The following is a 13,179-nucleotide window of genomic DNA, read 5'->3' as shown; positions in this document are numbered from 1 at the left end:
CACTGGAGCCTTTATAGGCTTCTGGCATAGACTCAGCCCCTTTCTTCTGTCTGTGTCTATGAGAGTGGGAGAGGGCAGCCCGGGGAAAAATCCATGCACTCTCTCAGGGTGGCGTGCTGGGACTTCCAATGTGCCTGCTATTCCTCACTCCCCCAGTCTCATACTAGCAAATAATTTCTTCTGATAGCCAGTTCCTTCAGCCTTGCTCTCTGCCTCTGACCTCAATCTGTCTCATTAAACCATAATTGGGAATAAGCGAAGGAACTTGCACCTGTGTGCCCCTTTGCTAAATCACAGGCTGAGATTTCTCACCCTCGGCTAAAATAAAATAGGCAGATTTGAGCTGAGGCGAAGGTTGCTCCGTGGCAGTGAGGTATTTAAAAGTGTTAGCCTCCGGGTATGTTACAGCTCCTGAAACTAAGGGGCCAAAAATTACATGTGCTTTCGGAATGCATCTTTCGCACTTTGTGAACTATCAAGGTGAAATATCACACCGGGTCCAAAGGTCTTGTTATCATAAATCATTGGATATACATTGTAGTCACTACTATTTTTGATGCGCATCGTGCAACAGTTTGTAACAGTAAACCATGATCAGGTTTGTGTTTGTACCTTGGGGTGTGTAAGCAAGATTGTGATTGCTGTGGCAGCTATAGTATGTCATCATGATGTCTCATGACATCACCTTTTCTCAAAGTGAACCAGGAGAATTATGACATTGCCTGACCCATTGACTGGCGGCAAATCCAGGGTGTACCCTACACTTGTTGCTCCAAGTCAGTTTGAATAGAATACAACTTCCCTTCCAATGTAGAAATTCGATTGATGGAACATCAAGACGCATATTGTAAATCCTGAAGTAATTGTGCAATTTGACCCAACATTTAGATGATACAGTGCTTCAGTTTGTACCTCAAATAAAAGAAGACAGTTAATGGTTGTGGATCATTAATTTTGTTATCCTTTCCAGCTTCTGAAACACAAACATCGGTGCTTCTTAGTTTTTCGTAAATCCTTGTGCCACAAAGGCGCAAAGCTTTCAATGTTGTTTTTAAATGAGCAGAAAAAATGACTGGAATCTTTTTTTTTTTTTTTTACACATTCACATACAACTACTAACACTGGGTTTGTCATGACTTTCAGACTAATCCCCCATACACCTGTAGACTGACCCCTCCACCACGGGATCGATGTCAATGTTCTTAAGGGAAAAAACCCTCAAGGTCAGCAGTCTATCTCTGTCTTGTCTGTGTGCGTGGGAACACAATGCAAATCTTTTTCAGCGGTGTATTTATATGCATGCACATGGCAGAGAATGTTTTCAGAGTGATCATTTATCAGTGGATTGACCTTTGCATCGCTCACATACTCATGTACCTCCTTTGTGTGTTTGTATGCATAGGACATGTGTTTACTTTTCATGTTACAGCAACTCATAGTGGTTACCTTATACCAGGGGTCCACAACCCGCGGCTCCGGAGCCGCATGCGGCTCTTTGACCACTCTGATGCGGCTCAGCTGCATACTTGCCGACCCCCCCGATTTTCCCAGGAGACTTATGGATCTCAGTACCTCTCCTAGATAACTCCCAGGGCAAATATAATCCTATTTTCACACTAATTACTAAATTAAGGGCGTGCCCTAGTTGCACTGCAGTAATTGTCCTCTATAGCATTTACAAACAGCGTGCCAGCCCGGCCACATGTTGTATGTAGCTTCTACTTGCACAAGTAGGAGACAGCAAAGCATACTTAGTCATCAGCCACACAGCTTACACTGACGGTAGCCGTATAAAACAACTTTAACACTGTTACGTTATAAATATGCGCCACACTGTGAACCCACACCAAAAAAGAATGAAAAACACATTTCTGGAGAACATCCCACCGTAACACAACATAAACACAACACAACCAATACCCAGAATCCCATGCAGCCCTAACTCTTCCGGTCTAGATTTAACACCCCCGCTACCACCAACCCCCCCCCCCCCCCTCCGTGCGTCGGTTGAGCGGAAGAGTTAGTGCTGCATGGGATTCTGGGTATTTGTTGTGTTGTGTTTATGTTGTGTTACAGTGCAGATGTTTTCCAGAAATGTGTTTGTCATTCTTTTTTGGTGTGGGTTCAAAGTGTGGCGCATATTTGTAACGTAACAGTGTTAAAGTTGTTTTATACGGCTACCGTCAGTGTACGCTGTGTGGCTGCTGACCTAGTACGCCTTGCTGTCACTTACGTAAGCAAGCTGAAGACGCATTCTACATGTGGTCGAGCAGGTACACTGTTTGAGCAGGCTGCAGAGGGCGCCAAAAGCAGTGCCATCACCCCCTGATATTCGGGAGTCTCCCGTAAATAATGAGAGGGTTGGCAAGTATGACGCTATCAAGCGCCATTCATTCAAAACTCGCGGGCCGCACTAACATCAAATTTCCATATTAAAGTGCGTGCCGGTGCGTGTGTCTGAGACCCCTGGTTAACATAGCACAAAGCAATTTAAGCTCTGTATGCAGTGTTTTTCATTTTAAATTTAAAAAAAAATTTTGTGGCTCCCATTATTTTCTTTAATTTGTGAAACTTGCCAAAATGGCTCTTTGAGTGGTAAAGGTTGCCGACCCCTTCCTTATACAATGGAAAATATTAGTAATTTCACCTGTTCAAGTCATTTTGACTCCACTTTTCAATGACACGCAATGTCATACAGGTGACATTGAAAAACATTTGAGCTGATAGCGTACTTTTTTTTTTTTCCAGTACCTGCCAAATCGATACCGCGACTCAACGGTACTAATTTTTGATACTGTGTGTGTTCATGTGATAATGTTAATTTGTCTAATAATACATTCACATTTTTTCTAAATCAACATTTAACACCAAGCTGTGAATGATATCTATGCAAAATACTAAACAGTCTAGCTGGTTGTTTATGAGTATGATTATGTATTGATTGAATATGATTTATTGATTGATTATCTTGGTGATTGTATTGTGCCGTAAGTTCTGTCCTGAAATATGCGTTCCAAGAACACCGGCTTATTAGTGATTCCCAGAGCCCAAAAAAAGTCTGCAGGTTTTAGAGCATTTTCTATTTGGAATGCCCCACCGGCAATAGTTAGAGATTATACCTCAATAGAAGCATTCAAGTCCAAACTTAACACTCATTTATATACTCTAGTTTTTGGGTTGATTCTGTTTTGAACGGTTGACGTGCCGTTTTCTCCAATCTCCTGCATGTAGAGGAAACCAGGTGGTCACAGGTCATTTCTGGAGCGCTACCAGTATGGAAGACGCGCTAGCTGTTCCAAGACATGACCAAGGGTGGACCACTCTATGCACAGCTGGTGACGCCCCTGCGTTGCCGACTTGTCCTCATGGAAGAAGATCCCCCTATGACCATCTGTTTGCGTCCTGATAGTAGGGCCGGACAATTAAACAAATGTTGATTTTGATTTCTGATATGGCTTTTCACTATAACGAAAACACAGTAATTGACAAAAAACTATTAATGGGTCGTTCCGGAGCTTGTGACGGTGAAACAGATGAGGAGCGAATGAGTGAAAAAAGAGCAAGTCTAATAGAAGTTTGGCATGTCACCATGGTTGCTATTTTTTATTTGTTTTTATATGCCTGATCAATAATCAATAGTTTTCATCGTGGCAGGGGATTTTAATCAAGCTAACATGAAAACAGTTTTCCCTCATTTCCATCAATATGTGAATTTTGCAACCAGGGGTGGAAGCAGATTGGACTTGGTGTATAGTAATACTAAACAGGCGTATAAAGCTGCACCACGCCCCCACCTCGGCTCCTCAGACCATCTATCTGTGAGGCTAATTCCTGCATACAAGCCCCTGCTGATCAGGAAGCAAGCTACAGTGAAGCAGGTGAGGATCTGGCCAGAGGGAGCAATGTCAGCATAACAAGACTGCTTCGAAACCACAGACTGGGACATGTTCAAAGCAACCGCCACCGAAAATCACCACACATGTGTGGAGGAGTATGCAGAGTCTGTGTCCGCATACATTCAGAAGTGCATGGAGGATGTCAGTGGGATCAAGAACATCCCCACACGGGCCAACGAGAAACCCTGGATGAACAGTGAGGTACGTGCAATGCTGAAGGCTCGGAACAAGACTTTCAAGTCTGGCGACATGGTGGCATTAAAATCAGCCAGAGCTAACCTGAACCGTGCCATTAAGGTTGCAAAGCGTGCTCACAGTCAGAAAGTGCAGGACTTCTTCGAGAACCCTACAAACACTAGACGAATGTGGCAGGGCATACAGGTCATCACAGACTATAAAGCTGCCCCTGTCCCTGTGACAACAGTATCAGCTTCCTAGATGACCTTAACAACTACTTTGGAAGGTTTGAGGCTTTTAGCACCACTCCGGCGAGAAAATCAATCCCTCGCCCTGATGAGCAGCCGCTCAACCTGGATATAGCGGATGTCCGGAAAACCCTGAGGAGAGTGAACCCCCGGAAAGCACCAGGACCTGATGACATTCCGGGCAAAGTGCTTAAGGGATGTGCAGACCAGCTGGCTGGGGTTCTCACAGACATCTTCAACATCTCGCTGACCCAGGCAGTGGCATCATCATGTTTTAAGACGGCCACAATCATTCCAGTGCCAAAAAAACCCACAATCTTCTCCCTCAATGATTACCGCCCCGTTGCACTCACCCCCATCATAATGAAGTGCTTCAAGAGGCTGGTAAAGGAATATATTGTCTCCAGGCTTCCCCCCACATTCGACCCATACCAGTTTGCTTATCGCCCTAACCGCTCCACAGAGAACGCCATCGTATTACGCCTGCACTGGCTCACCTGCACTGGCTTCCTGTGCACTTAAGATGTGACTTTAAAGTTTTACTACTTACGTATAAAATACTACACGGTCTAGCTCCAGCCTATCTTGCCGATTGTATTGTACCATATGTCCCGGCAAGAAATCTGCGTTCAAAGAACTCCGGCTTATTAGTGATTCCCAGAGCCCAAAAAAAGGCTGCGGGCTATAGAGCGTTTTCTATTCGGGCTCCAGTACTCTGGAATGCCCTCCCGGTAACAGTTAGAGATGCTACCTCAGTAGAAGCATTTAAGTCCCATCTTAAAACTCATTTGTATACTCTAGTCTTTAAATAGACCCCCTTTTTAGACCAGTTGATCTGCCGTTTCTTTTCTTTTCTTCTCTCCTCTGCTCCCCTCTCCCTTGGGGAGGGGGAGTTGCACAGGTCCGGTGGCCATGGATGAAGTGCTGGCTGTCCAGAGTCGGGACCCCGGGTGGACCGCTAGCCTGTGCATCGCTTGGGGACATCTCTGCGCTGCTGACCCGTCTCCGCTCGGGACGGTTTCCTGCTGGCCCCACTATGGACTGGACTCTCGCTGATGTGTTGGATCCACTGTGGACTGGACTTTCACAACATTATGTCAGACCCACTCGACATCCATTGCTTTCGGTCTCCCCTAGAGGGGGGGGGGGGGTTACCCACATATGCGGTCCTTTCCAAGATTTCTCTTAGTCATTCACATCGACGTCCCACTGGGGTGAGTTTTTCCTTGCCCGTATGTGGGCTCTGTACCGAGGATGTCGTTGTGGCTTGTGCAGCCCTTTGAGACACTTGTGATTTAGGGCTATATAAATAAACATTGATTGATTGATTAATTGATTGTGGACTCCATCCGTTTCTTGGGCACCACCATCACCCAGGACCTCAAGTGGGAGCCGACCATCAGCTCCCTCATTAAGAAGGCCCAGCAGAGGATGTACTTCCTGCAGCAGCTGAGGAAACTTAAGGTGCCGACCGAGATGCTGGTGCAGTTCTACTCAGCCAACATCGAGTCCATCCTCAAATCCTCCATCACCTAGTGGTTCCCCGGTGCCACAGTCCGGGACAAGCATCGACTGCAGCGCATCGTACGTGCTGCTGAGAAGCTTATTGGCTGCAAACTCCCACCCCTCCAGGACCTGTTCTCCTCCAGGACCAGGAGGCGTGTGGGTCGGATCACAGCTGACTCTTCTCACCCTGGACACAAACTATTCTCCCCTATCCCCTCAGGCAGGAGACTACGGTTCATCCAGACCCACACCTCCTGCCACCTGAACAGTTTTTTCCCCTCGGCCATCAGGCACATGAACAATAACAAGATCTGATAGCTCAGTTACAACTCCATCCATCCATCCATTTTCTACCGCTTATTCTCTTCTGGGTCGCGGGGGGCGCTGGAGCCTATCTCAGCTACAATGGGGCGGAAGGCGGGGTACACCCTGGACAAGTCGCCACCTCATCGCAGGGCCAGTTACAACTCATGTTATTCTATTCTGTGTTATATGTGTTTTATGTTGCACAATTGCACCAAGACAAAATCCTAGTTTGTGAACCCGTTCTCAAACAATGGCAATACAAACTATTCTGATTCTGATCATTTATTGAACAGGTGTCAGTCAACCTGCAGTCCTCACATATCTTTTATGTGTGACTGCCATCTACTGGTCACACTTATCATTACACTATGTACAAATACAATTGCTCTGAGGTCGGTAAGCACAAACCGAATTAAAATGTACATTAGGCAAACCAGGTTTTTGAGAAAATGAAAAGATTTTACAAAAATGCGATGAATAAATTGTGATTGATTGATTGATCTTGACTTAATTTAAATAAAATTCAACCCATCTTCTTCCAGAGTGAAATACTTTAAAATGAATCCCATACTTGAATAACAATACGCCCATTTATAAAAAAAAATATGCAGAATGATTTTACCCTGTGGCAGAAGAAAATACATGTTTATATACACATTACTGTACACTTATTTCCATTGTACGATACATGTATATCTAATCCATATTTTTCCTCGATTGTGGCTGAGGTTGTACAAAATCTTAATCAGCAGGCAAAATCACAGAATATGCCACAGTGTGAGCATTATCAAACAGGTTGAGTCAAATAACGGTGTGATTGGTGTGTGAATGAATTTTATATTTGCTCCCTCAGCACCTTTACTGTCTCAGAGAGCACAAAATATCCCAGGCTGTTTTGCTGGAGGGGAATATTGAGCATGATTATGTGATGGTGGTTGCATTTAAATTGATTTTTTATCATATCTTGGGTCTTTTACCGTCCTTTGTCATTTCAGGCTTGATGTAGGAACACCAGCACACAAACTCATATACAGTGTCAATCATATAACATTAATAATGCTGAATATAAATGTAAATCAGACTCAAAACTAACCAATGATTTGCTGACAAAAACACTTATATGATCAAAAAACCAATATGATTGATGTTTCGCATACAAATCATTTGGATTGGTTGGGTTGAGGTGAAATCCAAGCTTGGTCTGGTTCAGTCGTACTTTTAAAAAGGAACACAGTGAGCACATTTACCTGATCTAATCCATTTTGTGCATGCTGTTTACAGCATTACTGGACATATATTGTGGTGGAGACATCATACTTGGAATATTGGTGTCACCTGAACTGAATTGCAGTGCTGGGTTTTATAATTTCAAGAATCGGATACAAATAAATGTTTACATTATATTCAGAGTTTGGATGTTTTATTCTATGTATCGAAAATACTTAAAAATCTGATTTAAAGCTTGCCAAGTTTGGCTTTCCATGCCCATGATTATCTTGCCATGAATCCCAAAGTACTGTAGGTCCATTTTGATCAACTTTGTGTTTTACACACTGCTCTGTACCAGGGGTATTTCGATCGGGGTTTTATTAAGTTGATACCGATCAGGATCAGGGCAGCACGGTGAAACAGGGGCTTGTACCTCACAATACGAAGGTCCTTTGTTCAATCCCGGGCTCGGGATCTTTCTGTGTGGAGTTTGCATGTTCTCCCCGTGACTGCGTGGGTTCCCTCCGGGAACTCCGGCTTCCTCCCAATTCCAAAGACATGCACCTGGGGATAGGTTGATTGGCAACACTAAATGTGCCCTAGTGTGTGAATGTGACTGTGAATGTTGTCTGTCTATCTGTGTTGGCCCTGTGAAGAGGTGGCGACTTGTCCAGGGTCACATACAGTCACAATGAAGTGCATAATATGTTTACAGTTTCACATTTCAACATGTACGAAAAGGAGTAGGAAGAAGCAGAATCTATTTATCCTATCCCTTTTACGTGAGCTGAATGGTCAATCATGGCATAATAACTTAAAAATACAACTGTGACAACTTCAGATTGTTTTATTTGTTTTACTGTGGCCTAAAACAGAACAAGCACATTCTGAAAATGTACATCACAAATAATCCTCTAGACAAAACACTTCAAGTTAGATGAAAATTCTGAGGAAAAACTGGTGCAGTTTCAAAAACACAATGAACTTAGACTTAAGCTCAGTGTATCTACAAAGCAATTACACTTTAAGTCACAGCTCATCTAGGAATGAACAAAACGCATAAATAAAAACTGTTCTGTGTATCAACTACCTCATTCGTCATTTCCACATATTAATCCTGTGCTAACACAGCAAACCATACAAACTGAGGTAGAAACTATTCAAGAGGGTTGAGTTACTCCATGCCTTCTAGGCATCACCATGTATTGAAGGAACAATAAAAGCTGTGCAATGTGTGAACAATTTCAACAAACCAACAATAAAACCTTAAAAGACTGACAGTATTGCAGTAAATCACACTGTTCAGTTACTTTAAATTTGCACAGAAGACAATAATTTTCACATAACTATATGAATGTGCAGTGTCTCATGCACAGGGTTCTGAAAATTACTTTTGAAAAGTAATTCATTATAGTTACTTGTTACTTTACCGAAAAAGTAATTAAATTACTAACGGAATCACTCTTTAATAAATGTAATTTAATTAATAGGGAAAGTAATTTATACCTTACTTATAAAAAAACAACTTTAAATGTCTGCCATATGCATATAAAAGCACTGTGCAGAGTCTGTGCTTTTAAAAGGTGGAGCCTGTCATCGAGGGTTTCAACTGAGCTGTGTTTTTTTAGCTTTAGCAGTTAGCAGCGCACTTGGTCGGCTTTGACACCAGCTCTTCTGAATCTTTTTGTACTTTTGTGTTACCTCCGGTTAATACAGAGAGTGAATGTGCTTCGATGGCTGTCATATCTTCTTGTCAACAAACATTTTGGATGGCAAGTTTGTCACTTCGATCATTGATTTGTTGTTCGATACTCCCATCGTCTACGTGTGCGTATGTTGTTGTCTGCTTTGTCAGTGTGATGGTGCCTCTTTCTGTTTGATATGAAGTTCATTTTAGTGCGGTGCTGCTCGTTGCTTTCACTAGTAAAAAGATATTTCCTGCATTTAACTGGCTGCGCTTATGGCGCTGTCTTGTTGCTGACATAAAATCACATCAAAAGTAGCGTGCCACGTTACATCAAGCTATCGCTAACAGCGTTGTAATGGACCTAAAAGTAATTAATTAGATTATTCGTTACTAGTAAAATTAACGGCACTACTAACGCTGTTATTATATACATCGCTATTGCGAACACTGCTCATGTAGTATTTTAAGTGGGGTTACCAATTCTTATTATACTGCTGTTTGTTTTACGTTGGGTTGAGGGGGGGAGTCGCTTTACCTCTTGCTTGGTATACTTGCTCGCCCCGGTATAAACAATTTGCTTGCCTAACAGAATTGCTATTGCAACATCCAGTGGACACATTTACAACATCAGTTTTTTTATTTTAAAATTAAAGGTCAATTTGAAAACTTAGCAGACTCATCTTGCGGGCCAGATTAAACTTGTTCGTGGGCATGATCCGGCCCGCGGGTCGCATCTTTGATGCCACTGCTGTTAGGACTGCAGCTATCGATCATTTTAGTAATCACGTAATCTATTGATTAGTTTGTTTGATTAATCAAGTAATCGGATAAAACTCATTTGACAGCCTAAATATAGTTGACTTTTTTTTTTTGCTTGCCGTACGCTTCATTTACTCTCAACATACACTATATTGCCAAAAGTATTTGGCCACCCATCCAAATGATGAGAATCAGGTGTCCTAATCACTTGGCCCGGTGTATAAAATCAATCACTTAGGCATGGAGACTGTTTCTACAAACATTTTTGAAAGAATGGGCCGCTATCAGAAGCTCAGTGATTTCCAGCATGGAACTGTCATAGGACGCCGCCTGTGCAACAAATCCAGTCGTGAAATTTCCTTGCTCCTAAATATTCCAAAGTCAACTTTATTTTTAAAAAAGTAAAGAGTTTGGGAACCACAGCAAGTCAGCCACCAAGTGGTAGGCCACGTAAACTGACAGAGAGGGGTCAGCATAGTGCAAAGACTTTCTGCGCAGTCAGTTGCTACAGAGCTCCAAACTTCATGTGACCTTCCAATTAGCCCACATACAGTACGCAGAGAGCTTCATGGAATGGGTTTCCATGGCCGGGCAGCTGCCTCTAAGCCATACATCACCAAGTCCAATGCAAAGCGTGGGATGCAGTGGTGTAAAGCACGTCACCACTGGACTCTAGAGCAGTGGAGACGCATTCTCTGGAGTGATGAATCACGCTTTTCCATCTGGCAATCTGATGGACCAGTCTGGGTTTGGAGGTTGCCAGGAGAACGCTACATTTCGGACTGCATCGTGTCGAGTGTGAAATTTGGTGGCGGAGGAATTATGGCGGGGGGTTGGTTTTTCAGGAGTTGGGCTTGGCCCCTTATTTCCAGTGAAAGGAACTTTGAATGCTCCAGGATACCAAAACATTTTGGACAATTCCATGGGATGGCACTTCAAGTTCATATGTGAGTAAAGGCAGGTGGTCAAATACTTTTGGCAATATAGTGTATGTGCATTGGTAAAAATAAAACATTAAAAAAAAACTCTTGCAGTTTGCCGTCACACTGTATGCTGTTCGGATTTTATAATTTTGTATTAGTTACAACGGAATATAAATTAGAAGTTTTTTTCTCATCAAATTAATTGAGCCCTAAACCATGGTCCTGACTGCAAGGCAGATGCACTAACTGCTACAACACCAAAATATATGGTAATGAGAGTTTTTGTTACAATTTTGAATTTCAAGTATTTTAAAGAGGTTTAAACATTCTTATCTTATCTACGATGTGCATTGCTTTATTATAACCCCTGGACTGGTTTAAATAGTATCTCTCTGGCCGTACTCAGTTTGTCCAACTCAAAACATTCAGATCTCATTCTTCCCCCCTCTCTTCTGGTGTACCCCAAGGTTCTGTCCTCGGACCCTTCCTGTTTATCATCTACCTCCTCCCTCTTGGCCAATTTTTCCTTAAATATAATATTCAATTTCATTGCTATGCAGATGACACCCAACTCTACCTGTCCACCAAACCCACCATGTCTCTCCCTCCCTCCTCCCTCCTCCCTCTCCGATTGCCTTCAGGAAATCAGATGCTGATTCTTCCATAAATTTCTCAAACTAATTAGTAATAAAACCCACCTCCTCCTTATTGGTACAAATTCCACCCTCTCTAAAATAAATGACTTTTCCATCTCCGTTGACAATTAATCAGTTTCCCCCTCTCCCCAGGTCAAGAGTCTGGTTGTCATCCTGGATAGCACCTTATCATACAAGTCCCATATAAATAATGTCACTAGGTCAGCATACTTCCAGCTACGCAATATCTCTCGTCCACGCCAATCTCTCTCCCTCAGCATTGCTGAAATTCTGGTTCACACCCTGGTCACATCCCGTTTGGACTACTGTAACTCTCTACTCTTTGGTTTAAAGTTAAAGTTAAAGTACCACTGATAGTCACACACACACTAGGTGTGGTGATATTACTCTCTGCATTTGAACATCCCCTTGTTCACCCCCTGGGAGGTGAGGGGAGCAGTGAGCAGCAGTGATGGCCGCGCTCGGGAATCATTTTGGTGATTTAACCCTCAATTCCAACCCTCGATGTTGAGTGCTGACAAGTCCATCCATAAACTACAACTGGTTCAAAACTCCGCTGCCCGTGTCATTACTAGAACCTCCTCCATTAGTCACATAAAACCTGTCCTTAAGCAACTCCATTGGCTCCCCATTAAATATTGCATCCACTACTAGATCCTTCTCCTCACATTTAAGGCCATCAACAATCTTGCCCCTCCGCATCTCACTGATCTCCTTCATATCAAGACACCCTCCCGTTCCCTCAGGTCTTCTTCCTCCATCCAGCTCATCCTCCCTCCTACACGCCTGGTTACCATGGGGTCAAGGGCATTTAGTCACCTCTGGAACTCTCTCTGCCACTGGACATTTGAAACTCTTTCATTGCCACCTTCAAATCTCGCCTGAAAATGTATCTTTTTAAACTAGTTTACTCATTACTAATCAGTTGCCTCCATGTCCCTTCTTATTTGCACTGGTTTTTTTTATGTACAGTATATATATGTTTTTTAATTGTTTGTAACATGACTGATTGATCTTTTATCTGTTGTAAGGTGACCTTGATTGCTGAGAAAGGTGCCCATAAATAAAATGAATTATTTGTTATTATTATTATTATTTATTGACTGAGGAGAGTGTGTTCTTGTTAGCACTTTTTGGAACACACTTTTCCGGTTCATGTATATATAAAGCAGATTTGCCATTCAAAGTCACATACATTGTGTCTCGGGATGCAAACATCGCCACCATGTAATCCAAAGGAGCAATAGAGCTTATTGGCAAAAAAGGCTATATGTAAAGAAAATATCAATCAATCAATGTTCATTTATATAGCCCTAAATCAAGTGTCTCAAAGGGCTGCACAAGCCACAACATCCTCGGTTCAGAGCCCACATAAGGGCAAGGAAAAACTCACAACCCAGTGGGATGTCAATGTGAATGACTATGAGAAACCTTGGAGAGGACCGCAGATGTGGATGACCCCCCCCCCCCCCCCCCCCCCTCTAGGGGAGACCGGATGCAATGGACGTCGAGTGGATCTAGCATAATATTGTGAAAGTCCAGTCCATAGTGGATCTAACATAATAGTGAGAGTCCAGTACAAAGTGGGGCCAGCAGGAGACCATCCCTGGCCCCATAAATCATAAATTCTACTAGATTGGACATGATCTGTCCACAGCACCATGTCGCCGTCAATCAGTTACTGGCTTTGCTGTATTGACAGCTGATCTGAGGCCTTGCTGTGAGCCCTTCACCACAGACAATGGACAGTCGGCTGAGTTGTAAGTGAACCTTCAGAGATTGTCAGTGCTGTTGGAGCAGACAGCTGGAACT

General features: G+C 43.0%; 1 long non-coding RNA gene across 1 annotated transcript in view; it reads left to right on the top strand.

The window, feature by feature from the left end:
• The first annotated feature begins 1,157 nt into the window (after positions 1-1,157).
• LOC133635932 (uncharacterized) overlaps positions 1,158-13,179 on the top strand; it is a 578,226-nt gene continuing 566,204 nt past the window's right edge. Inside the window, exon 1 of the long non-coding RNA XR_009822142.1 lies at positions 1,158-1,223. This is a non-coding gene — a long non-coding RNA (uncharacterized LOC133635932). The remainder of the gene's footprint in view (positions 1,224-13,179) is intronic.

Source organism: Entelurus aequoreus, linkage group LG02 (genome assembly GCF_033978785.1).
Source record: "Entelurus aequoreus isolate RoL-2023_Sb linkage group LG02, RoL_Eaeq_v1.1, whole genome shotgun sequence".
Taxonomy (NCBI): Eukaryota; Metazoa; Chordata; class Actinopteri; order Syngnathiformes; family Syngnathidae; genus Entelurus; species Entelurus aequoreus.
This window is presented reverse-complemented; position numbering and strand designations above follow the sequence as displayed.